Genomic DNA, 26352 nt, shown 5'->3' with positions numbered 1-26352 from the left:
GTCAGAGAGCCTGGTCCCTCTAGTTCCATTCTTCTCATGATTGCTTTGGCTATTCAGAGTTTTTGTATTTGCACACAAATTTAACATTTTTTTCTAGTTCCGTAAAAAATACCATTGGTAATTTTGATAGAGATTGCACTGAATCTGTAGATTTCCTTGAGTAGTACAGTTATTTTGACAATATTGATTCTTCCAATCCAAGAACACAGTATATTTTTCCTTCTGTTCATATTCGATTTATTTCATCAATATTTTATAGTTTCTGGAGCACAGGTCTTTTGCCTCTTTGGGTATGTTTATTCCTAGGTAGATACTTTATTCTTTTTGATGTGATGGTAAATGGCATTGATTCCTTAACTTCTCTGTCTATACTTCACAGATCACTATCACTGATGAACACAGATGTAAAAATCCTCAACAAAATACCAGCAAACCAAATCCAACAATACATTAAAAGGATAATACATCATGATTGAGTAGAATTTATCCAAGGGATGAAAGGATATTTCAATATCCATAATTTAATCAATGTGATACACCACATTAACAAATTGAAGAATAAAAACTATATCATCATCTTAAAAAGATGCTGGAAAAGCTTCTGATAAAATTCAACATCCATCTGTGATAACAACTCTCCAGAAAGTGGACACAGGGAACATACCTCAACATAATAAAGGCCATATACGACAAACACACAGCTAACATCGTACTTAATAGTGAAAAGCTAAAAGCATTTCCTCTAAATGAGGACTAAAACAAGGATCTCCACTCCTGCCACTTTTATTCAATGTAGTTTTGGAAGTCTTAGCCACAACAATCAGAAAGGAAAAAGATATAAACAGAATCCAAATTGGAAAGAAAGATGTAAAATTGTCACTATTTGCAGATGACATGATCCTCTACACTGAAAATCCTAAAGATGCCACCAGAAAACTACTAGAGCTCATCAATGAATTGGCAAAGCTGCATAATACGAAATTTATATACAGAAATCTGTTGAATTTATATACCAATACTTTAAAAAATGTAATTAAAAATGAACTTGAATTCCTTCCTGATAGCAATGACTCCTCGCAAAATTAACAGTCATAAAAGAAAATAGGTAGAAGATTAAATTAGGTCACTGAAATTTTTAAAATTAAAGTTACAGACATTAAAATTTAGAAACTGCTAAACTGATCTATTATTTTCTTTATTGTCATGTTAAGTATTGAAATTACCTTTACAAAACTCTCCTTGCAATCCTTTTTGAGCAGTTGCTGCTATACATCTGATTACTATATAAACAAGATACTGATATTCTCATTTTGATTACTAAAATATGTTCTTTCATTCTCTTCAATTATTTAAGGTTAGCAGAGCCCCAGGCACTGCTTGCATAGGAAAGTGATAACTGATACTAGAATTCTGAGGAGGAAAAAAAAAATCTCACCCAGAGAAACTAATGTCTTTCAGCTGCTGCCAATCTAATTGATCAAGGTGCTGTAACAGAAAGCAGTTCTGTGTGATTCATACGTTGTTCTGTCAGAACACATTCTAGTCCCTTATAATTTTTAAGCCTGGCTAACTCTAGGTTTCCCTTTCCTTAAAAGGTAATTTCCAACAATGTGTTTATTTTAAAGCTAATAATTAATAGTGAAAGAAAACTGGCAGCCTGTTGAGTTTCAACAACAGTTAAGTCTTTTGTTAGACAAAAAAAATTCCTTATTTGACTAAAATAAAACATTCAGCTAGGTGAAAATTTGTTCTACATTTGCCAAATGCCTTCAGTTGAGCTGTTAATATCCCAGAACAATAAAAGATTAGTACCTTTCACTTATAATTAAAATTACTGGGTCCAGATTTTGCTTTCAGATACTATCATCACACATAGGTTGAAAATGACACTTTCCCAACTATCAAGTAAGTCATAACTTTGAGTGAAATGTATTAGCTATCAAAGATCTGCAAGCAGTTCACTAGTCGGGACATGATGCTATGTTTCTTTTTCTTTTTGGTCATACCTATGGCATATGGAAGTTCTAGACCAGGGTTCAAACCCGCACCATTGCTAACCAGAGCCACAGCAGTGACAACACCGGATCCTTAACCTGCTGAGCCACCAGGGAATTCCACATGATGATATATTGACTGACTGCTGGTGAAGTTTTAGCTACATAAGTGTATACATTTATAAGGGTATTTCACTGTTTCACTAAAGCCTATAATGTATTGCATATTGCTTAATAAGATGTTCTCTTGTATAAATACTACCCTTTGTAATGAATAGTGTTTTTCTTTAGCATCAATAAAATTTTATTCATAATACTAGAAAAATACAAAACCTATCCATTTTTGGCAAGTTTTTTTTTTCCTCTCATCATAGAGTTATGGACAATTATGGAGAAAGCACTATTATTTCCTTATTGTCTTCTGGAAAATTTGGTTCATTTCTGCAAACTTCTGGCTCAACCTGTTTTCTGAAGGAGAAAACTAAGTTACATAAGAGACCATGGGGAAAAAAAAAAGAGAGAGAGACCATGGTTGGGTACCATGGGTATTAAAGGACTGTAATCTGAGCCTCTGCTTCCCTGAAGTGGTACCATTCTGTGATGGTCAATTAGTACCTGGGATAATACAGTAGCATCTTAAATGTAATCCAGTGACCTTTTATTTCAGTCATGCTATTCCCCTGTCTTTACTCCACTCCCACCCCCTCCTGCTATTAGGACTATTTGTAATTCAGCTGTAGAACTGAAACATATTGCTAGGAATTGCAAACAACAACACAGAAGCTTAACTTTTGAGTCTGAAAGTAAATTTTATTAAGTCCAAAGCTTGTAATCATGTTTTCAAGTGGCTAAACAGTTTCCTAAGAACTTCTAAAGCTGAGCTTTTATATAAGAAAAAGCAAATTTGGAGGATAAACTATGTTATTAAGCATAGTGAGAAGAATATTTCCAAATACCTTGCAAAGAAAGTTCCATCCCTTTCAGGTCTGGAAGGGATGGAGGACATGGAGAGATTCTGAGTGGATGTGCGAAGGTGAGGAGGTCCAAAGGAAAGATCAAGTTCCCTTCACTCTCCCTGGCTTTCACACTAGAGGTGGAACAAGACAGGATGCTCAGAAAAGCAAGAGGGTAATCCCTAAACTTTCAGGCTAGTGCCTGGCTTCTCTGGGATAACAGCCTGCAAAAACCAGGCCTTCCCTGTTGGGGGCAAAATGTTGTGACCATCGTGGATACAAAATAAATATAGAAAATAAGTTTGAAAAAAAGTTTTGTGTACTACAATTCATAAAATTCATTAAGCCTTGCTAATAAAATTAGTGTAGAAACATTTACTAGTCACAATAAAATATTCCATACAGTAAATCTCTTTAAAAGAAGTAGTGAAAATAAGTTTCGAGTAGCTCCAAAGATTATCAATCCATAGTTTTGCAAAAAACTGAGGAGTCCAGACTTTTAGGATATTTTTAAGGATTTGATTCTGTCAGAATCAAATTGATAGACATGTTCTATAACTATAGATTACAAAGTCATTTATTAAATTATACAGTTAAAGACAACCATGTCCTGCTTATAACTACCGCTTATAACTATCTTATTTCAAAGGAGCTGTCAAAATATCACAAAGGAACAGAAAAATAGGTCTTTATATACCTAAATATTTGTCTCTAAAGAGAACAAAAAAGCACATCATATGCTTTAAATGTATGTGCCACAAACCATCCTAGACTGAGTGCTTGCTTATGTCAGGCACAGTAACCTGTTTATTATACACAGTATCTCATTTAAAACTACTGTAACCCTGTAAGAACTGAGACTCAGACATAATCAGTAAACTGCCCAAGGGCACTTAATATTTTAGAAGCTTAATCAGAACCCTCCAGTAGGTTCTTTCCATTACACTTGACTGTTCTGCACTGTGGGATGTAGTGGGAGGGCCAGGGACAAGCAAGTGACGGTGAAGGAGTCAGATCTGTCCCTTCTACCTTCGTCCTCTTTCAACTGCTCAGCACTGTCAGCCTCCTATTTCTTTCTGAGCTCATGTTTTGCTGCTTTTCACAGACTCTGAACAAATGACTACCTTCATGTCTTTGCTCATGTCTCTTGCATTCTTTCAGGATTGTGGTTTGCTCTGGGTAGTGGTAGACTGCTGGTCCTGCCAGCTCTAGTGTTTGCTTTAGAAAATAGCTTGGGGGAGTTCCCGTCATGGCGCAGTGGTTAACGAATCCGACTAGGAACCATGAGGTCGCGGGTTCGGTCCCTGCCCTTGCTCAGTGGGTTAACGATCCGGCGTTGCCGTGAGCTGTGGTGTAGGTTGCAGACGCGGCTCGGATCCCGCGTTGCTGTGGCTCTGGCGTAGGCCGGTAGCTACAGCTCCAATTCGACCCCTAGCCTGGGAACCTCCATATGCCGCGGGAGCGGCCCAAGAAATAGCAACAACAACAACAAAAGACAAAAAAAAAAAAAAAAATAGTTTGGGCAGGTTTTTGGAGTGTAGGCTGATATAGGTAGGCCTATACGGGCCCCAGAGAGTTCACCTAGGTGCTTCAGGCCTGAGTCAGACAGGACTGGGCTGGTGGTTGCTTCCTGCAAAGATCCTTTTCTAAGAAAACAAAGCACCACTCAGTCATCCCTCCTGTTAGAATTAAATGAAAAGTAATTTCTGAATAACTTCTCTTGATCTCTATAACTGGTATTGATGGACTTAGGAAACTGATTGTAGCATATTTGAAATGGACCTTGATCTACAAAATAAACATCTGTAGCTATTAAAAACTAATACTTAAGATATACAGCCTTTCATTTTGCCTTTCTCTTGACATTGCAAAATGACATGTTTATCTTTGTGTCATCCTTACTTGAGCACTAGGATGTTTTTCTTTTTTCTATAACTAAGCATTTTAATTACTTAAAAAATTATACTTGCATCCTGAGGACACTCTGAAAATTTGGAATTCCAATCTCCTTTGTTTGTTTGTTTTCATTTTTGCTTTTTTGGCCATGCCTGTGGTATGTGAAAATTCCTGGGCCAGGGAACAAAGCTGCATCACAGCAGTGACAATGCTGGATCCTTAACCAGCTGCTCCACAAGAGAAATCCTCTAATGTTTTTAGAAGGGGAAATTTTACAAAACATAGATAATGAAATTAAATGTCAACTAACCTAAATTTTGAATGTGGGAACAAATCCCGAATGCTTAGGAATTCAAGAAGACCTCTGAGCCGCCACAGAGCGAGCCCCTCACCTGGGTCCAACTGTCTTCAGTGTGAAAGTTGCCGGTTTAACATGCTTACGTACTGGTTTTCTCTGTCAACCTTCAGTTCCTCCTACAGATTACAGGTATCCCCAACTGGAAAGGCCCCACAATAATGAATTCTTAGAAAGACCAACATGTGCATTTAAACAGCACTAAAAAGCATCAGTATTACAGCTGAGTGATAATTCACGTTTCAAACCATGATCCTTCGTCATCCAAAAAAGTTGAACAAGCATGTTTAGTTCGCTCTGTACACTAAGAAAAAGGAGAGAGTGCTATAATTTAGAAAGATTTCTGTTAAAAAAAATACAGTTAATATCAAAAAAAGAGAACGTTTGAGTCCTTCCTCCTCCCCATCTTCTTCCTTTCTTTACATGACAAAGAATTGCATTTCTACCGTATGCCAGACCTGTACTGAATGTTATGGATACAATGATGAGTAAAACGTGTTCTTTGCCCTAAAAGAGTCTGCTATGTAATGGTTCAAATAAATATGTAAGAAAATAATTCAAATTCAAAGATATATTTGGAAAGACTACTAGCTAGGGATTTGCCATGGGCATCCCTGTAGGATTTTAGCCTAGTAATCTTTGCTAAAGAAAAAATAAAATTTAAAGTTCTTTCAGGCTGAAGATAGGTCAATTTATAAATTTTGTATGAAGCAATTTGAACTCCTCAGAAGAAATTCCTTTTTATATGGTGAAGATACTGCTGGATAGTCTTCATAAAACCACAGAAACACTTCGCATAAAATCATCTATTTGAGTGTTAAGCAATGTTAACACAGAGTACCATCTTATCACTTTGGGTAATTTAAAATCTTTAATAGTTTTTATATAAACTTTTATTTCATTTATAGTGGGTACTTACTCTCTGAGAATAATCCTGTGAAAAAGCTCCTTAAAGTGAAATCGCTTAAAACTAGGATAAACCAGAGTAAATTGTGAAAAATTAAGCTAAAAAAAGGAAAAAGAACCTGATTTTAACTCAAGAAAATCTGTACTATAACTGAAACACTGATCTAATGAGCAGGAGAGTGAAAATTGAGTGTTTTATTGGCAGATTTTTTTGTATGATTGATAGCACATTATTAGATTATAAGATGTTTCATCAGTTTTTCTTTTTATTAATTTATTTTTTATTGTTATTTCCCCCAACACACCTTTTTTTTTCTTTCCTACTGTACAGCATGGGGACCCAATTACACATACCTGTATACATAATTTTTTCTCCCATTGTCGTGCTGCATTGTAAGTATCTAGACAAGGTTCCCAGGGCTATACAGCAGGATCTCATTGCTAATCCATTCCAAGAGCAATAGTTTGCATCCGTTAAAACCCAAGCTCCCAATCCCTCCCACTCCTTCCCCCTCCCCACGGGCAACCAAAAGTCTATTCTCCAAGTCCATGATTATCTTTTCTGTGGAAACGTTCATTTGTGCTTTATGTCAGATTACAGATATAAGTGATATCACATGGGTATTTGTCTTTCTGACTTACCTCACTCAGTATGAGAGTGAGTCTAGTTCCATCCATGTTGCTGCAAATGGCATTATTTCGTTCCTTTTTATGGCTGAGTGGTATTCCGTTGTGTAAATCTACCACATCTTCCTAATCCAGTCACCTGTGGATGGACATTTGGGTTGTTTCCATCTCTTGGCTATTGTGAATAGAGCTGCAATGAACATGTGGGTGCATGTGTCTTTTTTAAGGAATGTTTTGTCCAGATACATGCCCAAGAGTGGGACTGCTGGGTCTTATGGTAGTTCTACGTATAGATTCCTAAGGCACCTCCATACTGTTCTCCATACTGGCTGTACCAGCTTACATTCCCACCTACAGCGCAGGAGGGTTCCCTTTTCTCCACACCCCACCGCCCCAGCATTTGTTATTTGTGAACTTAATAATGCTGGCCATTCTGACTGGTGTGAGGTGGTATCTTGTGGTAGTTTTGATTTGCATTTCTCTAATAATCAGGGATGTTGAGCATTTTTTCATGTGCTTGTTGGCCATCTGTATATCTTCTTTGGAGAAATGTCTATTCAGGTCTTCTGTCCATTTTTCAATTGGGTTGTTGGGTTGTATAAGTTGCTTGTATATTCTAGAGATTAAGCCCTTGTCAGTTGCATCATTTGAAACTATTTTCTCCCATTCTGTAAGTTGTCTTTTTGGTTTCCTTTGCTGTGCAAAAGCTTGTCAGTTTGATTAGGTCCCATGGGTTTATTTTTGCTCTTACTTCTGCTGCTTTGGGAGACTGACCTGAGAAAATATTCATAAGGTGGATGTCAGAGAATGTTTTGCCTATGTTCTCTTCCAGGAGTTGGATGGTGTCTTGCCTTATATTTAAGTCTTTCAGCCATTTTGAGTTTATTTTCGTGCATGGTGTTCTAGTTTCATTGATTTACATGCAGCTTGTCCAGGGTTCCCAGCAATGCTTGCTGAAAAGACTGCCTTTTTCCCATTTTACGTTCTTGCCTCCTTGGTCGAAGATTAATTGACCATAGGTGTCTGGGTTTATTTCTGGGTTCTCTGTTCTATTCCATTGGTCTGTATGTCTGTTTTGGTGCCAGTTCCACACTGTCTTGATGACTGTGGCTTTGTAATATTGCCTGAAGTCTGGGAGAGTTACGCTTCCTGCTTGGTTTTTGTCTCTCAGGATTGCTTTGGCAATTCTGGGTCATTTGTGGTTCCATATAAAATTTTAGATTGTTTGTTCTAGTTCTGTGAAAAATGTCATGGGTAATTTGGCAGGGTTTGCATTGAGTCTGCAGATTGCTTTGGGTAGTATACCCATTTTTACAATATTAATTTTTCCAACCCAGGAGCATGGAATATCTTTCCATTGCTTTACGTCTTCTTTAATTTGTTGATTAATGTTTTATAGTTCTCAGCATATAAGTCCTTCACCTCCTTGATCAGGTGAATACCCAGGTATTTGATTCTTGGGGGTGTAATTTTAAAAAGTATTGTATTTCTGTATTCCTTTTCTAATATTTCATTGTTAGTATACAGAAATGCAACTGATTTCTGAAAGTTAGTTAATCTTATTTCCTGTTACTTTGCTGAATTCATTGATCAGTTCAGATAGCTTTTGTGGAGTCCTTAGGGTTTTCCATGTATAGTATCATGTCATCTGCAAACAACGAAAGTTTTTTCTCTTCTCTTCCTATTTGGATGCCTTTTATTTCTTTTGTTTATCTGACTGCTGTGGCTAGGACTTCCAATACTATGTTGAATAGCAGTGGTAAGACTGGGCATCCCTGTCTTATTCCAGATTTTAGTGGGGAGGGTTTCAATTTTTCTCCATTGAGTTCTTCTAAGAGCCTCTTTTAGTCCTCTGATAGTCAAGTCACTTTAAAGAACTATTCTGTTGTGTCCTTGTTGGCTTTCTCATTTAGCAGTGGCTTGGAACGTGATCTCAGCAGTTCATCATCACTTAATTCATTTCATGAAATCTTCTGAATAATTTCCACTTTCACTTTAGAGTCAAACTGAATTTGCCTTGTATTTGTTGAGAAACCAAAGTCTTTGGTAGGAGGAGAATAGAGACAGACATTAATATTACACAGAAATAACATCTGAGATAGGACTCATTTTTAAGTGGTCATTTCATTAGTATTTTCATTTTGTGATGGCTTTTGTTTTGCTATATATTTTTTGTATGGTTTTCTTAACTATAGGAACTGGTATGTTATATTTCGTAACACTTAAGAGAATCTTTTTTTTTTTGCTTTTTAGGGCTGCACCCAAGGCATATGGAAGTTCCCTGGTTAGGGGCTGAATCAGAGCTATAGCTGCTGGCCTACACCACAGTCAGTCACAGTCACAGCAATGGCAGATCCGAGCCTCATCTGTGACCTACACAACAGGTCTCGGCAACGCCAGATCCTTAACCCCCTGAGCAAGGCCAGGGATCGAAGCCACAACTTCCTGAATCCTAGTTGGGTTTGTTAACCACTGAGCCATGAAGGGAACCCCAAAAGGACATTTTATTTACTCTCTTTTAATTACTTCTTACATATGGAACTCACTTTATAAAAACTGTAATCCTCACACAGAATCCAGTTAGATTATGCAAAAGAAGATGATGATGGTAGCCGCCGTTGGTGAAGTCCTACTCTGTGCACATGGTCTACTAGGCATATAAATAGTAGTCCTTCCCACAACCAAGCAGTGTGAGTGTCCATCATCCTGACTTCATGGAGAAGAAAACTGAGGAAATTCTTAAGGGTGGTGAGTGTTCTAAAAGTTAATGATAAGCCATGCTAGTCCTCAAGTTAGCACTCTGCACTACAATGTCTTTGGTGTAAAGCATTCCCTTCAGAGTTTAAATATGGCTTTGGTGCATATAACATATAATTCATGAAAATATGATCAGTCCACAGCTGAAGGAATACATTTCTAGATTTTTATATACTTTGGCTATCAGGAATCTTGTAAAAAATGCTTCTTCCTCTAGCTATTGAGAGAGATTCCACAAATACACACCCCTACCCTCAGCAGGTTCAAGATTCGAAATGGAATGAGATACGTGGGATTGGGAAATTGGATTTTTAAAACAAACTTCATAAAATATAGTAATATTTTAAAAAACCACGTGACCTCATGAAGTAAATCCAATACTAAGAGCTTATTATTATTTTCAAAGGAAGACTGGTACACTGTTTCCCAGTGTCTATTTAATGGAACCTGTGATTGCCATTGAAACTGCAGTTATTTTACACTGTATATTTTTCTATAATCCTATAACTAGGATTCAGCTTTGACATATTCATGAGTTGAAGGAGAACATATTGATATTTTTAACATCTTTTATAACTGCAGAATTTGGAATTTCAGATGGCAAATTTTCAGTTGTTTGAAAGTTTTATCTCCCAAAGAGCAGCTTTGATCATGGCCTTTGGTCAAAGACGCTGTTTTTATTGTTAAAAAAATCTCTTCGGCACCAAACAATATATGAGGAAGGAGTCTAAAATTAGCCCATTAGGTCAAGCACAGAGAACTTTGTGGTCCCAGGAATAATGGCCTTCCTGGAAAAATGCCTCTTAAGATGAGTAAAACTTCAGACATTGATTTATTACATAGTTTTTTTCTTTTTAACTGTTGTTCTCTGACACGTATAACCAAATAATGATACATTTCGTATGTATAGCCATAAAGTGTCATTGAGCTGTCTTTCAGGCTTAGATCTTTTGGTGTCTTACATTTTCATCTAAGAAAAATGCTGGGATTACACTCTTCAAAGCTGTCTCTTCTTTGCAAGTTATTGATTCACATACATATCATCATAGTTTTGGTGTATGTCTCAAGATACTAGCTCTATGGTTATTTCTCACTCAGTACATCTCAAAGCTACCAAACCTTCCGAGACATTAAACATACTTTGGAGATACGCTCTTAGAAATGTGGGAATTGCCATACTGAATCCAGCCATCCAGACATCATGTCTAATTTTCTGCTGTGAACACAGTACTATCTTGCATTAGAGGCAGCCATTTGGGTCCTTTGAGTTGCCATATAGGCAGTAATGTACAGATGGAGAAATTTCATTTTAATTGCATCCAGCGATATTTTTATGCCCCAAGCATGAAGACTGATCTTTTGTAATTCTAACCCAGTAAGCATAATTGCAGCTATATTCATATTTATTTAGGTCCCTAATCCCCAAACCAAGCTTCTACACTGATAATTTTAGATTAATTTTAGATTAATTCTATAACATCTTAAAAAATCCTCTCACTTATTCTGCAACAGGTTTAGTGCCACAACACAGGTGTCATAAAAACCACCACTAAGTGTAAGCCAAAATGGTGAAGAAAAAGAACTCCTATCAAGACATCTTCACTGGATATACAGATTTGGGCAAATTTACCACTACTGGCCATCTGATCTACAAATGTGATGGAATGAACAATAGAAGCACTGAGAATTTTGAGAACGAGGCTGCTGGAGATGGGAAAGGGCTCCTTCTACTTGCTTTGTTCTTGGATAAACTGAGAGCTGAATATGAGATTAGCATCACCATGGTAACTCTCTGGAAATCCAAGACCACTAAGTATTATGCAATGGTCACTGAAACCCCAGGACGCAGAAACTATCAACATGATGACAGGCACATCTCAGGCTGGCTGCGCTGTTCTGACTGTTGGTGCTGGTGTTGGTGAACTCCAAGCAGGTGAAGGGCACCTATAAGCGTGCCCTTCCGGCTCACACACTGGGTGTCAAACCACTGTGAGTGTCAATGAGATGGCTTCTACTGAGCCACCCTGCAGCCAGAAGAGATGCAAGAAAGTCATTAAGGTGGTCAGCACCTACGTTAAGAAAACTGGAGGAAGGAAGGAAAGGAGGGAAGGAGGGAGGGAGAAAGGGAGGGAGAAAGGTAGTACAACAACCCTGCCACAGCAGCATTTGTGCCAATTTCTGGGTGGAATGGTGACAACATGCTGGAGCCAAGTACTAACATGCCTTAGTTCAAGGGATAGAAACATCCATAAAGATGGCAATGCCAGTGGAACTACACTGTTTGAAGCTTTGAATTGCATCCTGCTACAACTCCAACTGACAAGCCCTTGAAATCTGCTCCTCCAAGACCGCCACAAAATTGGTGGCACTGGTACTATCCCCATGGAGACTTGTTTTCAAACCTTGCATGGTGGTCACTTTTGCTTTAGTCAGCTTTGTGACTGAAATAAAGTCTGTTAAATGCATCATGAGGCTTTGAGTGAAGCTCTTCCTGGGAACCATGTGGGCTTCAGTGTCAGGAATGTGTCTGTCAAAGATGGCAACACGGCTGATAACAGCAAAAAGACCCACTGATGGAAGCAGTGGGCTTCACAGCTCAGCTGATTATCTTGAGCCATCAAGGCCAGATCAGTACTGGCTATGCATCTGTGCTGGACTGTCACACAGCTCGCCCTACATGCAAGTTTGCTGAGCTGAATGAGAAGCATGATTGCCTTTTGGGGAAGAGGCTGGAAGATGGCCCCAAATTCCAAAAATCTGGTGATGCCACAATGGTTGATATGGTTCCTGGCAAACCTATGTGTGTTAACAGTTTCCTTAAATACCCTCCTCTGGGTCATTCTGTTGTTTGTAACTTGTGACAAACAGGTGCTGTGGGTGTCATCAAAACAGTGGACAAGAAGGCAGCTGGAGCTGGCAAGGTCACCAAGTCTGCCCAGAACACTAAATGAATACTATCCTTAATATTTGCCACCCAGTCTTAATCAGTGGTGGAAAAGCAGTCTCAAAACTATTTCTCTCAACTAACCACCTAAGTTTAGCAGTCAAAGAGTAGTTAATGATTACTGTGCATCATAAAACCTTAAGAAGGAAAAGAGAGTGTTTTGTGGACCACTGTTTATGTATGTGGCAGTTTTAAGTTCTTAGTTCCTTAAATCAGTACTTTCTAATGGAAACAACCTAACCAAAAATCTGTCACTGAATTTTGAGACTCATTAAAACAAAGTTTAATAAGGAAAAAAAAATCCTCTCAAATCTCTTAGATATTTTATATACATTGCCTCTTTAGATACTAATAGCCTCCTGTAAGAAGAGGAAAATATAAACTCTTTCCATTGCTAATTACTGCTTCAGAGCTGTGGACATTTCTCAAAAGATGTATCAACAAAGTCACTTGTGTTTCTATTTTGCCTCCCCACCTTTTTTTTTTTTTTTTAAACCAAAAGCAGGGCGTTTTTTGTTTTGCTTTGTTTTGTTTCAGCAAACCTAATGACCCTGCATCTTTAATTTTTTTTCTCTTAACCTGTCTACATTCTTTGTAAAATCTTTTGGTCTTTTCTCAGTTCCATGTTATTCTCCCACCAGATTTCCTGTTCTGTCTTTGTCATACCTTTGTCCCTGTTCTGAATCGCTGGCTAGGCCTTTCCTGTGGCTGTCCCTCCTGTGAGGCACTGTTCACCCGTCCCAGCCATGCAGCAGCTTTTCCTCAACACACAAAATAGGGAAATGCATTGACTATAGATAACAATGGTAATTTAGGTAATGAAAGAAACACTGACTAAATTTAAAACAGAGTAAACCCCATTATAGTAATGGCAATCTAGGAAGAGAATGCCCTGGTGTTTTATATATGGCCTTTCTATATAAAGTATTCTAGGAAATGGGACAAAATCGAATTTGTGATAGTTAAAAGCTTTCTAAATAAACCTTATTATATTTTCATAGGAATAGTGTGAAAGAAAGAATGGAGATGTGTTCCGCGAAATGGTGAGAAAACAAGGAGCTGTGAGAACAGCATTTTCATATTTAAGGACCTGGGTTGTAGAGTGAGGAAATCATAAAGCTCTACCAGTGGTGGAGGTGGAACTTACTAGATTCTTTTGAATATAAAGAGAAAGGATGCTGTTAAATTCTGGAAATGAGAAGAGAAAGAGAAATAGCCAACTAAGAATACTTCAGTGGAAGACATCAGAAGGAAGATGAACACGCCAACAAAACTTCCTGAGAATAACTTTTTTATAAAAAGGGAAGGGAGCAGAAGTAAAAGGAGAAAAGAAGAGTAAATGAGGCTATGGTGTATAAAAATTTTCAAGTTTTAAAAAGATGGACTAGTGATTAAGAAGTGTGAGTGTCTAGTACATTTTCTATGTAATGAAATATACAACTAGATGTGAATATATTTTTAATGATGTTTTTTAAGTTGTTAAATACTTAGAGTATTATGAATATATTTTTCATTTAATGTTACTGATTGGTTCTTAGATGTTCTCAATTATACATATTCTCAAAGTAGCAAGTTTTCTATCAAGGCAACCATGTCATTGTTATCTAATTGTTTATTTATCCATAAAATAAGGGCTGTTTTTCATTTAACCACACATGAGGGAATAAGGCCAAAAGCAGAAGAGAATTGTTCTGGAAGGATACAGAGGAGAGGAGGCAGCAGAAGGCATTCAACATGCCTGCAATTTTGAAACAGATATGGGCATTTACACAGAACTGGAGGTGAATTGAGAAGAACTATAGAACCAAAACTTCTGAATAGTAATAACAGACATGATTTTGAGAGGCATGAGGACACTTTCTGGGGCGGTGACGATGTTCAGCACTTTGATCTGATTGCTCCTTACATGGGTTTATTTCTATCTTAAGTCACTGAGCCACATGACACATAAATAAAACTTAGTACTTACACATTTTGCTGTATGTAAATGACATCTTTTTTTAAAGGCAGGGGAAAAACTCACTTGAATTCTAATGGCTGCTTCAGGCTAAGATCTTGTTTTAATTTTTATTATTTCTACTGGATATACACCTAGTATCATGTTTGATGTTACTTTAAAAATGTCCTTTAAAGGGATACCCCAGGAAGAAAAACTAACCAATACATTTCATTTATAACTGTCATGAGCTGAAATTCCCCAACACTAACTTCTGTTTCAGATTCCTGCTGTTGCTTCTGCACTATTAGCTGATGTCAGCAGGAGGTTAACAGTGCTCCATTTAACCTTTCTATTTGTACTCTGTTTTGATTTTTTCCCTTCTTTCTTCATTTAACTTCTTTACATGGATTCCCCATTTTAAAGGTTGTGCATGCACCATGGGGTCTGTATACTGAATGACCACAGTGCAGATAAGCACACAATAAAAGCACATTTAAAGATAATGTGAAGCTACAAAGACCTTTTTTTTTTTTTTCCCCTGGGAGAATTAGAGGCATTGCTGTGAAAATCACTGAAACAAGAGAAAAACTAAGCCTACCCATGCTGTTATTTTTCTGTGAAGATTGCAGATCTGTTCAAAATATGTAAGAATTATACAGGTATGGCTTAATTATAGGTTTTATGTCCTGAAGAGAGGATCTCTGTGACTCTTCTACCTGTAGCTAGCACAAGGCCTCTACCCTCTCTCCCCGACACCAAAAGTCTAAAGTCTACTATGGCCTGAGACCACATTCACTGTTCTCCCAATTCCCCAATTCCTTGTCCCTTTAATCTTATAAGTGTTGAGCCCTTCCTGTTCAAAACAGTCTCTAGCCGCAGGACAGGGGAGAATGGGTGGACTGAAGAGGGGTGCTGAAACCCCAGATCTGTCCCTTCCTCCCTCATCCAGAATCCTGGTGAACTTAAAGAATCACTATGCTTATGATCTTTTAAAAAAACTTTATTTATGTATTTATTTTATTGAAGTACAGTTGGTGTACAGTTGGTTACAGGTATACAGTATAACGATTCACAATTTTGAAAGGTTATACTCCATTTAGAGTTATTATAAAATACTGGCCATATTCCCTGTGTTGTATGATATATCCTTATAGCTTATTTTATACCTAGTAGTTTGTACCTCTCATTCTCCACCCTTCTCCCACTTCCCTCCCCACTGATAAGAACTAGTATGTGCTCTATATCTGTGAGTCTACTTCTTCCTATTGTACTCACTAGTCTGTGGTAACTTTTAGATTCCAATGTAAGTGATACCATTCAGAATCTGTCTTTCTCTGATTTATCTCACTTAACATAATGCCCTCCAAGTCCACCAATGCTGCTGCAAATGGCACGATTTCATTCTGTTTTATGGCTGAATCGTATCCACTGTATATACGCACTACATTTTCATCTGCTGATGGACATTTGGGTTGCTTCCATATTCTGGCTATTGTAAATAATGCTGCTGTCAACACTGGGGTGCAGTATCTTTTCAAATTAGTGTTTCTAGGTTTTTCTGGATATATACCCAGGAGTGGAATTACTGGGTCATACGGCAGTGCTGTTTTCAGTTTTTATGAGAAGCCTCCATAATGTTTTCCACCGTGGCTGCACCAATTTACATTTCCACTAACACTGCACAAGGATTCCCTTTTCTCTACAACCTCACCAGCATTTATTTGTGTTCTTTTTGATGACAGTCATTCTGACAGTGTGAGATGATATCTCAATGGGGTTTTGACCTGTATTTCCCTATGATTAGCATCTTTTCGTGTGCCTGTTGGCCATGTGCATTTCCTCTTTGGAAAAAATGTCTATTCAGTTCTTCTGCTCATGTTTTAATCGAGTTATTTGTTTGTCTGATGTTGAGTTGTCTGAGGTGATTACATATGTCAAATCTTTTGGATGGTCTTTGTCTTTCTCTGATTGGATACTGAGTAAAACAACCGATTGGTGAAAATGGAAAAGGAGGAGGCCTGGCTCAAATTCTGGCAATCCCATAAGAGACACTCCCTTGGCGTTTAAACAAGGAGAGTCCAGCTTCCCTGTCCTCAGCTACCAATCCCCTTCATTTCAGACCTCCTCTCTGCACAACTCCAGCACATTCCTCTCCTAGTCTGAGGCGCAAGATGCCACTCATTTCATCTTCATGTGCTGGACACACCAAAGTGAAACAACAACAAAAACACATCCAGTGACTTGAAGGTGAGAGATTCCCAGCTCTTACGGAAATATGAGACCAGTTATCCCAAGCAGGGATTCCAAAAGCATTTCTCCACAGAGGCCCTGCTTTGGTGAGAAGGGAATATAATAATGCAAGAATTGTACTAGAACACTGTAATAGTCTACTATTTCACCAGGTGATGTACATTCTGGTTTACACTTGTTATCCTGGCATTATTTATTTTTAGTAACAGCATCCCCCTTCATACCCCAAAAGTCTGGGTGATAAATTATATGTCTGCTCTCATCATAACAAAATGGACCTCTTAGGGAAGGATGAGATTGCTTAGCAAAAGCCCAAAATATAAACAAATGACTTAAATATTTCAAAGTTAGTATAGTAGCAGTTATGCTTTAAAGTATCATAAATGCAAATGTTTATTAAGTGTTCAAGACAATACAAAAAAACTCTTACCAAAGAGGACTGTCATTACTGTGACATAATTCCTACATGATGCCTACAGCACTGCTATATAATTCATGTGGAATAACCACATAATACTTTAAAAAAAAATCAAGTCAAACCTTAATGACATAAAATCTTCAAAGAATACTTAAACATTTCAATTAGGGATTTCTCAGCTTTAATAATAAAATTAAATGTTTAAATTTTTCATGCTCTCAATTCTTTATAATTAAAGGTAACCAATCACAGGCCTTCAAGAGCTACGGACATTAAAATTTGAAAAATGTTTTACATTTATCTTTTTTAAAGACATGACTTCCTGTAAGTTATTCTGCACATTTAAGTGTATAGGTATGAATCTGAATTAGTGAAAAATGCTTTGGTAAAAAACCATTTGTTTTCTGATTAAATACCAATCAACCATTGTTAATGTGCTATAAAATCCTACTTAAGAGAGATACTTACTCCAATTATTGAAGTTAACAGCCTCCAGTTACCTGATCTTGACTTTGTTTAGGACAGTAAGCATGCAGAACTCATAATTTAATTATCACCTGTTAATACTGGTCTCTAAGTTCATTTCTCTCCTTTCAGGATGTAACTTCAGAGATGAGTCAATTAAAAAATATTATCTTCTACTTAAAACATCATCCTGTTACCTATACCCACAGTGTCCAGATCACAGGTTTGCTGGGACTTTCAAGATGGAATCTGCTGCCCCTTGCCTTTAGAGATTGCTAGATAAAATGATTACTTTTGTTCACTTACCATTCTAATTGTTTAAATCTCTAGGTTATATAAAGCTTATATTTTCATCCTTTAATACATTTATGTAACTTAAAAACCATTCAAGAAGTGGAAAGTTATTCTATAATAATAAAAGACAAAAATAAAAAGAAATTCACACTCTTATTCCTATTTGGACATCACAAAATGTGACAAAGCATTAGAGAAATTGGTATATAGTAAGAGGGTTAGCTTATCATGAAGTTCCAATGACACACACTGGAGAGACGTGCAGTTCATTTACAGGAATTCATTAGAAACTCTGTCCCCCGTACTCTCCTGAACACTCCAGTACACTGAAATCTACTTTTATCAGTTTACCCATGAGAATCAAACTCTGGGAAATTAATGTGTGCTAACCAAACTCACAAGAGATTGTTTTATAAACTAAAAAATCACTTTTTAATTTGCCATGGGAATGCTACCCAATTCAAGAACCAGAAAAATTCAGCTGATGTTTCTGAGTTCCTACTAACTCTCAGTTCAGGCACTGCAAGGAACTCACAGGTAAAAAACACCTGATCTTCAATGGGTTCAGAATCTGGTGAGAGGCTTGGACAACAATACATTCAAGTCAGACTGATGAGTGATACGTAGTGGTTAAATGTATAGAGGAGATCTCTTTCTCTGTGCTATGTAGACTTTGATAGGAAGTCAAATTATGTTTCAGATGGATTTTTAGTGGATGCATTTTAAAGTACATTTCTCTCGAGCCATTATTGGTTATTAAATTGTCTTTCCCCTTTCTCTGTACGTTTCTGTATAAAGAACCATGACCAACTGTCCTAATTAGGGCATCTTTGCTCTTGGATATGTTCTAGACAACACTGCAATTTTTTCAAACTATAACATGTCCAGAATCCACAAAACGCCCCTTCTTACTATAGTTGTTATTACAACATCAATCTCTTTATTTCTGCACTACAGAGTCACAGCTAACTTGGAAGGTGAGGCTAAAGTTAGTACATAAAGCAAAGATTATATACTCAAAGTATTCCTAAAAATTTCATAAGTAGCCTATAAATTAAGAGTATATGTGGGTTCTATAAAACAAGACACAGTAATACACATGTATAATGTTTAGTAAAATGTGATATAATAAGGAATACATAATCCAAAAGTATTTTTACTTCAGAATTTTATATAAAGAAATTAAAGAAATTTCTTTTATATAAAGAAATTAAATGTATGTATTATGCATGTCCTCTGTCATAACAACCACCTTTATAGATTTCTTCCACTGAATAAATTTCAGGTGGGCCACTAACTAATATGTATTGAGATAGTTGTCTTTTAAATCACAAGACAGACTATGCTGCTTCTGAAGAACTTTCCTATGGCCAAGTTATCTGAGACATTTTATATGGAGTCTTACTAGCTTCCGTCTCAATCATCTCTCCTAGATTTGGATGTTAGTCATGCTTTTCTCTAATTACTATATTCACCCCAAACATACCGTGCAACAGGCTGGCAGTGAGCCCATGTTCTATCTCTGACAGTGGATAGCTAACTAGCTTAACAAGAAATCAGTCCCCTGAGCTTGATGTTATTTGCACTGCACTCAGTCAGCTAAGCCTCAGCAACCATATATACCTGGAGTGATAAAACGGTTTCATACAGCAAGTACACCAAAGCAAGAGTAGCTGTGTATGTATGTTTCAGCCTGCATCTAAAGTAGGTTACTATGTGACTTTGCTCGCTATGGTCATTTTAGGTAATCACTAATGACAGTTTATGGTACTGATTGTTGCCTGATTATTTTCACAATTAGACAGATATTATTTTATCTTTGGGAGACCAGAGTTTGAAAGATTTGCAAAAGCAAGGGACAGATCCAGGACGATGGTTCCTACCTCCACTAGATCAGCCAGCAGTCCCTTCTTCTGCTAGCTCCTTGCCACTATGCAGAATATTGGAAGGACTTGGCAAAGCTGGTTTTTAGAATATGAAAGTGAAAGTGTACAGAGTGGAGGCTCCAGAATCTAACAGTTATGTGTGAATTCATCTGCTCAACTTAAAAGCTGGGTGACCTCTAGCAAGTTATTTTAAACTTTTCAAGCCTCAGTTCATTATCTCCCTTCCCATTTTTGAGATAATTAAATGAAATAATAGATAAAGTGTTTAGCATAGTACCTGGCATATAATTAGAGCTTAATAAATAGCTTTAAATATTATTTGTTTTGTCATCTTAATAATGACATTTGGAATTTAAAGTTTTCAGCAACTTTTACACATTGTTTGTAGGTGTACCTGTATCAGATGAAAACTTGTAGTTTTACTTTTCTCCCTAGAAACAACTAGAAATATAACTACATATATGTTAATAAAGAAACACATAGTCATTATCAACTCCCAACACCTATTTTTTGGTATCTTTAAGTTAATTACTCCTCCCATGATATTTTCTTAATCTGCTTATAATGTGAGATTTATGGCTACAGCTGAGAGAGCAGCTAAAAGCAGAACAGGAAACCACACAACTTTCTTAAAATAAGAACACAAAGTGAGCTCAGACACATGATGTGCATATACCTATCTAAAAAGGAAATTTAGTCAGTAAGCAGACTATACTCAAAGCTAACCACAAATGAGGAGCAAAAGAATACCACAGTTTACTTTAAAATTTTACACATCTCCATTGTCATTTCATTGAAAATACTTTTTTTTTTTCAAATATTTCAAAGCTATGTGTGCCCCACCTACCATGGTATTGATTATATTCTACAACATTTATCTGACACTAAAGCTGAATATGAGGTGTGTTTTTTGTTTGTTTGTTTGTTGTTGTTGTTTTTTGTCTTTTTGCTATTTCTTGGGCCGCTCCCGCGGCATATGGAGGTTCCCAGGCTAGGGGTCTAATCAGAGCTGCAGCCACCGGCCTACGCCAGAGCCACAGCAACGCGGGATCCGAGCCGCGTCTGCAACCTACACCACAGCTCACAGCAACGCCGGATCGTTAACCCACTGAGCAAGGGCAGGGATCGAACCCGCAACCTCATGGTTCCTAGTCGGATTCGTTAACCACTGCGCCACGACGGGAACTCCATGAGGTATGTTTTGTCCTTCCCAACCTTAAGAGCATGTATGCTATGTAACCAAACTGTATGTTTGCAGGGACCAGCAAGTCGAACTTATGTTTCTCAGAGTATGTGAGCTATTGGCGTCAGCAGCAAAATGTTTCCATATGTTATTAATGTGTAATAAATGCACTTATGTTTTTTTAAGTGTATTGATTTAAAAATTCAGTAAGAAAATAGCAAGGAAATAGGACAAAAAGTACCAAAATTAAACAACTGGCTGAAGCTGTGGAATTTGAACAAACAGAGGTGGATAACATAACATTTTAACTTAGAGGATTATTTGTCTTGACAGACCTCTTAAATTTTACTTAAGAATAACATTAACACTAATCTTGTTTGACAAATCTCAGCTCTCTTTATTACATTTTTTTTTTTTTGTCTTGTGTCTTTTTAGGGCCACACCTGAGGCATATGGAGGTTCCCAGGCTAGGGGTCGAATTGGAGCTATAGCTGCCGGCCTATGCCACAGCTCATGGCAATGCTGGATCCTTAACCCACTGGGCGAGGCCAGAGTTCAAACTCGCATCCTCAAGGATACTAGTCAGGTTCATTAACCACTGAGCCATGACAAGAACTCCTATTTCATTTTTAGGAGCAGTGATTTGCTAACATTTGTGCAAACTCTCTATTATGGTCTACATACTTCTCAGATATAGAAGAGTTTCTTTAAAATTAGTGCTGCTATATTTAACTTTGGGAGAGTGATTCCCTTTCACAAGCATATTGATACTGTTTGTCATGAGACTGAATGTCTGGGGAATCAGCAAAGCATTGGAAGTTTTACAGTTATAATTTTTTTTTTTTTGTCTTTTGTCATTTTAGGGCCACACCCACAGCATGTGGACATTCCAGGCCAGCCACAGCCACAGCCACAGCAGCACGAGATCCAGGTCGCATCCGCAACCTACACTAGAGCTCATGGCAACGCCGTATCCTTAACCCACTGAGTAAGGCCAAGGACTGAACCCGCATCCTAATGAATACTAGTTGGGTTCATTAACCACTGAGCCATGATGGGAACTCCAAAATTACAAGTTTTAATAATAAAATTTTAATAAGTAAACTAATAAAATTTCATTAAATATTAATTTTAAAATTAATTATATTTTAAAATTTAAATAAATTTAAGAAATTATAATGCAGCACTTCACACCTGAAAGAAATGTTCCACAGAGATTCCCCCCATGTCTCTTTGAGACTGTATATTGAGTTCTAATTATACCTCAGGCACAGTGCTGAACTCTGCAAATAGACTGGTGAACAAAATGGACATGGTTCCTACCCTCCTGAGTCACTCAGCTAGTAGGAAAGACAGATACGAGACAAATACATCTCTCTGAGGAGGTAACATTTAAGTTGAAAATCTGAAAGGGGTTAGGGCGGATTAGGTCCAGGTAGAAGGAAAATATGCAAAGACCACGGGAGAAGGGACCATGGTCTGTTCAACAACTGAACGTGAGCCTCCGCAGTGGGGGCTTACTGAACGAAGGGGAGGGATGAGCTTGGAGGGCAGGCAGGAATCATCGCCTCAGTCTCGCTGCCAGGCAGTGTTACTTGACAGCAAGTTAACTGCCAGGGAAACCACAACAGAGCTGAAGTTGTTACTTTACCTTGAATGCAAGGACAGAAGTATTAAGAGAACTTGAGTACCATGAGAAAAACTCCAGAGAACTGTCAAATTTCTCTACTGGGAATAAAAAACCCACCAAAACATCTTTTTGTTAAAATTTCTGTAACAGGGCCTACAGGTAGATGGGCTTGGGATGTGTCACAGGAAGTCCCTTCAGTATTTAACAGTGCTTTTGAATTTCCCTCTTCTTCCCTGTCTGCCAGCTATCACCCGGAGCCACAGTGCATGCCTCCCTCCAGTGTTTCCCCTGAATCTAGGAAGGAAATAGAGAGTGTGGGTCTGTGCAATAGGACCCACAATACTGACAGCAGAAAGAAGAGGAGGGAGGCTCTGTGAGGACGGCTCCTTCCCCATTCCTCTCTAACAGGCCTCCTGCCTCCATGCCTTCTCTTCACGCCTAATGCACAGGCTTCACAATCTCCCTGAGAACTGGCCTTCCTAGCCCCATTTTCACATGACTGTTGAAACGCTGGTGCATCTACTATAGATGACTTGATCTGAGTGGCTCTCAGTCCACATAAGCAGGGTAGATATCGTTCTGTTATTACACCTGTGAGTGCGCTTTCCCTTGATTCAGAACTGAATTTGCTCATGATGTTCTGCATTTTGTGGTACACTGTGGCTTACATTATTATCTTTTTAAATGAACAATCATGAGGTGTTAAGAACCATAGATAAAATAATTTAATTGGGTAAGTGCATTCCAGGCTCTAAGCACTAAGGCAGATAGTCCAAAATTTCTAATACAACTAGTGTAGAAGTTGGAAAGTGCTTGAACTCAACCATATTTTCATTTTCAGTAATCTTGTTCTGTGACTCATTTCGAGAGCCCACAGTATTACTGTTGATGTTTTGGTGGTGTTAGTGAATGGAGGCTTCATGCTTCCTGCTCTCTTACCCGGAAAGAGCATTTTATTTAATTCTTCTTTTCTAATGAAGACTTTTTTTAAACTAATTGAGACATTTAACAGACAGTGCAAACCATAATTTCATCTGAATGTAAGTGTAAGCCCATGTTTCCAAATGACTTATCTCTCAGTTATCACAAACAACAACAAGGACCTTAGAGCTATGTTAGAAAAATGTATAACTGGAATTTAACAATCTCACTCACTCAAGAGAACACCATCCATTTCATAGTGTCACAAACTCCAAAAGGATCAGGGGAAAGAGAGTGAGGAGTGAGCCAGAATGGTGAAACACAGGGGCCAAGACACAGGTGATGGACAGAAATACAGCTCTTGAGGAAACCAAAATCAGATGCATTATTACAGCTAAGGACAAGGAAAGGGGGGGAGGAGGGTCTAATAAAGACTTTTAGATAACCTCCCTGATGATCTCTTTTGCTTTTATTTTTCCACATTAAAAACAATCTGAAGATTGTATTATCAGCATATTTTCATAGGTTCAAGGGAAGATTAAGTTGTAGACTAGCACTGGATACAAATCAGATGGTCAGACATGATTTCTTTGTAAAGAAATGTGTAGAAATATATCCTGTTGGCAAAATGAGAAAAGCTATTCAATATCTCAGTAAATCTATAAACCTCACTGTCCAAATAGAATAGGGTAAATGATTATAAGCCATTGGTTTATGCAAATGTCTCAGAAGAAGATAGGTTAAGGATACTTTTCCAAGTATAGGATCAGATTAAAAAAAAAAACAAAAACATAAAACTCTCTAAGGTGGTGTGAGAGAGAGTGAGAGAGGGAGGAAGGAAGAGAGAAAGAAAGATTGTGTGAGAGCTCTGCACTGCTTCCCAAGACCTTCCAGCTAGTATCCCAGATGGCTGAAACCCTGGTACACAGAGTACCTCCTGCCCTTCTGAATTACACTGGAATCAGTCAGGAAAGGACAGATTACTTATAAAAGAAACCACACAACTTACAAGTGTCACTTTAAAGTGACTGCTGATACTTTTTTCTACCAATCAGAAATCAGTTCACAGTCAATTTATTCTCTTTAGGAGCATGACTCGAAGTCACCTTTTAGGTATGTGATTTACTTCTGGATGAAAATAAATGGGCTTTTCTTTGGTGGGTGCTGCTTGTTCATACTTTTTTAGATGCCAGTTTCCCAGAGTTTCTGGCCACTATGATCCAGAGAGTAAATGAAAATGCAGACAGAGAAGGTGGGAGGTGGGCACCTGCTAACTAAAGGGGATGCTCATATACTTAGGCTGGCAGCTCTCCACAGTCTAAGGACCCTTGCCCTTCCTCCCCTCCCATCCTGAGGATAACTTACTCTAACACAACCTGTTTTATAAAACAGTGGCTATAACTTGAGAGATTGGTAATTTTAGTTATCATCAATAATTCACCAGGATTAACAATTTCACTGTCTGTAGTTTACAAAATGTAACAAAATAAGATAAATTACATTATTCTTCATGAGTACTGATACTTTATAAGTCTAAACCAGTGATTTTATCTGTGGGGATATCAACGGCATTTTTGGGAGAGAAGTTGACATTCTTTCTTGCTTTTAAATGACCCCAAATTTTTATTTTGGAAGAGAGAGAGTATTTACTACAGATAATTCATTACTTTACATTTACTACTTCTAACTTAATTAAGCACCTTAAACATTTTTAAAAAAAAACAAAGTATAGCTTGTGTGTATAAAAAGTTGATCAACAGAAACCCCACATAAATGGAACTGGGACACCAGAAGGAGGAGCTCTTAGGTTCAGCAGCTAGAGCCCAGCCCAACAGGAAGAAGCAAGCAAGACTGCTCTTTCCTGGCAAGGACTCAGCCAATGAAAGGCCATGGACTCTTTTTGTTTACAACTTCCTTTTCCTCTCTATAAAAGCATTTTCCTTTCCTTGTCAAGGACTTTACAAGTGGCTCATGGCTCACTATAGCTGTAGACTGTGAATTGCAATTCTCTGCTAATCCCAAATGAACGCATCTTTGTTGGAGAAATAGCTGGCAGTCAGCTTGTTTCAGGTCAACATGAGCATCACTGCACGTAGATAATTAAAATCCATGGTCTGAATAGCATTTAGGCTTATGAATATAAGGAAATTATACTCTTCATAGCAAAAAATTGTTATAAGTTTATTGTGTATAGTTTATTTATACTTTTTAAAGTATGTGCAAAGGACCACAGAGGAGAAGGAATGGCATTTTTTTTTCCCACACAATTGTTAGAAGATCAGCCCTTCACTGTGCCAGGAGGTTAGAAGTAAGCAGGATAAAAAGGTATAAATCATAAAGGACAGTATAATTCAAGTTAAAGAGTTTATACTTTACCTGAAGGCAAAAAAAGAGCAGTGAAATAGTTTTCACTACAATAGTATTTTCAGGTTTGGACAGAGTAAATTTAAGGTATCTGTGGAACATCCATGTGGAAATATTCAGTAAGTAGTTGAACATATATGGTAGCAAACTAAAGAAAACAGCTCTAGACTAGGAGTATAGATTGGAAGTCCAACAAACAGATAATGATTAAATACGGGGAAGTACAGGAAATCACCAACAAGTTTACAGAATAAGAAGGAAGTCAACTGGCTTTTAAGAGATGAGCAGAGGAAGAAGTTAGGTAATTTTTGCTTAATCAAAGCTTCTAAAATACCTGTCCTGTTCCAATACAAATTTCAAAATAGACTCCAACATTTTTAAACAACTCCGTATCTGCTCTAATTAATTCTCTAATCTTTTTCTTGCTGTTGATATCAAATTATCCTTTGATTTTTAATTGCAGCCACTATTTGTACCTTCTGCTCCTTTTTTCAAGCTACTGTTTTAGAATCTCTTTTCAATAGCTTTGCTACAAAGGGATTGTTTAATATCTATTTTATCCCCTTAGTT

At 37.5% G+C, this 26352-nt stretch overlaps 1 protein-coding gene and 1 pseudogene across 6 annotated transcripts in view; one reads left to right on the top strand and one right to left on the bottom strand.

Moving 5' to 3' along the window:
* Positions 1 to 26352, bottom strand: part of UBE2E2 (ubiquitin conjugating enzyme E2 E2) — a 383225-nt gene that overhangs the window by 239423 nt on the left and 117450 nt on the right.
* On the top strand, positions 8877 to 12515 carry LOC100152300 (elongation factor 1-alpha 1 pseudogene; annotated as a pseudogene). Its single transcript, XR_014822580.1, has 2 exons — positions 8877 to 11575; positions 11632 to 12515. The product of XR_014822580.1 is annotated as an elongation factor 1-alpha 1 pseudogene (transcript).

Source organism: Sus scrofa, chromosome 13 (genome assembly GCF_054392235.1).
Source record: "Sus scrofa isolate SSC_HxYL_T2T_F1_AM1 chromosome 13, Sscrofa_HxYL_maternal_Yorkshire_Landrace_v2.0, whole genome shotgun sequence".
Classification (NCBI taxonomy): domain Eukaryota; kingdom Metazoa; phylum Chordata; class Mammalia; order Artiodactyla; family Suidae; genus Sus; species Sus scrofa.
The sequence above is the reverse complement of the archived record's forward strand: the minus strand, read 5'-3'. Positions and strand labels throughout refer to the sequence as shown.